Raw genomic sequence first — 3,009 nt, 5'->3', positions numbered from 1 at the left:
TTAAGTATTTTGCTTACTATTGTAGGCACTCAATAAAATAATATTGAGTGAATATAAAATAAATCAACAAAATGGAAGGCTTGAATTATAGATCTGAGTTCTCTTACATGTCTAACGTTCTATTTCATTTGCTCCACAGAAATTTTTCTTAATTACTATAGGTATTTACACATGTATGTATATGATGTAGGTGAAGGAGGCCAGGGGCATGAAAGGTCAAACTTCAATAACTTCACAGTTTCTCATGAGAGAGGGCTGCCCAGACTAGAAGGACAACATTCATTCATTTGCTCTGCTAATACTTCTTGAAGCCTTAACCTGTGCAAAGCACTATACTAGGCTCCAATGGTAGAGATGTAAATAATAGCTAACCTTTATATATCTGTACAGGATCTGTTCGAGGTGATTTTTGTCTAACCTTTCAGCATATTTGTACTGAGCACTTATTGTGTGCCAGGTATGTTCTGGGCACTGGGCTTACATGGTTGAACAAAACAGACAAAAATTAATGTCCTCGTGGAACTTATACTCTATCCTTCTGACACATTTATGAGGTTAATTCTATCTTTAAGCCCATTTTATAGATAAGGAAGCCAAGACACAGAGAGATTAATAACCTGTTCAAGATTTCATTGGCAGGAAGTGCAGAGACAGGTTTACACCCAGGTCGTATGGTTCCTAAGACTGCTTTCAATTATTGCATTCTACTGCCTTTCAAAGAGGAATAAGAGTCTTTGCATTCAAGGGACTCATGGACTATCTGGAGGCACAGGCAGGAAAATTATCAACTGTAAGACAACAAAAACAGCAGGAGCTGACAGTTATTGAGTGCTTACTCTGTTCCAGTCTTTGTGTTAAGAGTTAGACATATTTTCTTTCATTTCACCTTTCTAACAACCCTAAAGGATAGATTACATTACGAACCCCATCTTACAGATGAAACAACTGTAGGGTTCCACATCCCATGTCCTTAGCTACAGTAACGTAGTGCTCTCCAAATAAGTATTTAAAATACATTACCCAAGTACACGAACACAGTCCATCTTACAGAATAAAAAGTTGTAACCTTCCCACTCCCAGCCTTTGTTTATGCTACTTTCAAACAGCTAATATCATTTTATGATCTTTGGTAGCTTGTTCATACTTTAGGATCTATGTGCTTCTCTGTGAGGGTCTCTGAAAGCCACCTAAGTTAGCTGCTCAATTTCTTAGATATTGCTGGCCTGATGTCTCTAGAAGGTCTGCTAAGTTTGTGCTGGTGCTGCAGGCTGCTTTCATAGTAGCATTTTGTAGTGCCTTTCAAAACTGTTACTCTGTCCTGGCGGAAGAAACAGCATGGTATAGTGGCTAAATCTGTCATCTTTAGATTCATGCAGCCTAGAGTTTAAATCCAGTCTACTGTCTCTTTCAGGCTTGGCAAGTTACTTAATCTTTCTGTACCTTAGTTTCCTGGCACTAAAAGCAAATTCTTCTAGAGGCTGTAAGAGGAGGGGAAAGTCTGTATTGAAGGATTAGGAGAAATACTTATTTTTTCAGTGCCCTGTGTGTGTGTGTGCCTGTGAGTGTGAAAATATAGACTCAGTCTCCCTGTCCCCAATCTCTCCAGCCCAACTAACTACAATACAATAAAGTATCTTTGCCATTCATTCAGCCATCTCTTATAATTTTACCTTTAGAAAGGAAAATATAATAGAATCACTCATAAAACTGTATTTCATGCCTATCCTAGTAATGAGTTCACTCTATCACATTTGTTAAAGTGAATATCAAATAATGATTTGCCACTATTGTCAAACGTTAGCCAACTTTATATCCGCCTCTAGTTATCATGTAACAGTTAGGCATTGATATTTATTGCTAGATGTTAGCAATTTTACAGAGCTTTGCTTAAAATGTTTGGTGCCTCACAATATGTTGGCATAAAAAGTGTAACAAAGTAAATGACAGGAGAGCAGATTATAGTGGAGTCTGATGGTTCATCTTTAAAAGGGAAACCTGTTTCCAGAGAGAACTCTTAATGTGGAGTGTGGAGTGCGGAGGCCATAGCTGGGGCTGCTATACTTTTAGCAGATGGAAGTGGCATGGACTGGAAATTAACAGAGCATTGGAGACTGAAGTTTGTCACCTCACCAGATTGCTTCCTGGATAGTTCCTTGTCTAGCGGCTTTGAACCTGCAAATGCCAAATGAGTACACATTGTCTTCTGAGTAAAAAGACCTTCCTATGTGTCAATTTCAGCATTACTCTTTTGTTGAGAGACCCAAGGCTCAGATAGTTACATGTTTCCTTGTCCGTACACATGGAAAGACCACAGTTCATTTGTCTGTGGATGCATTCATAAGAATTGAATGATAGAATCATGGCTATCACATATGGAAAGAACCTATCAGGTCAATTAGCTCACTTCCTCCTAACCATGGCAGCACTGTTCCCTCAACAATCAGTCTGCCCTTTGTCAATTTCACTTTAAAGGAAAAGCATTAGCAAAATTCCCTTTCACATAAGGCCATTAGCCTCCTGACTGTAATATGCTTTTTTTTCTTTCCTCTCCTCACCTTTTTTTTGGTCAATAGTTTTCTTAAGATAATGAGATCCATACTGTGTTAAATTGCTTAAAGATCTAAAAGTAAAACCTTATTATAATATGAGGGTTGTGCTAAAAGAATATTGTGTGTTAGTAACTTTCTATTATGTTAACTTCCTATTGTGCCCAGAAGTGGAAAAAGCAAAGCCTTTTAACAATACAACTAGTTTCTTTAACAGCTTCACTTGAAGACATGTATTCTGAGGGTTAAATTTAATACAATATATTCATATTTTGAAAATGACAGTCAAAATGTGATTTGGGGGTTCTTACACTTTGTGCCAAAGTGTAATTCTTATCTCTAACAGGAAAGGGTAATATATTTAATATATTTAGCTTTGTACCTATGGCTGATGGGCTAATGGACACTAGAAACATGTAGAGGGATAGACTTAGATAAGAGAGGCTAGTGATTCATGCCCACT

The sequence above is a fragment of the Mesoplodon mirus genome (assembly GCF_964341445.2).
Source record: "Mesoplodon mirus genome assembly, chromosome: X".
NCBI lineage: Eukaryota > Metazoa > Chordata > Mammalia > Artiodactyla > Ziphiidae > Mesoplodon > Mesoplodon mirus.
Note: the sequence above shows the minus strand (reverse complement) of the source record.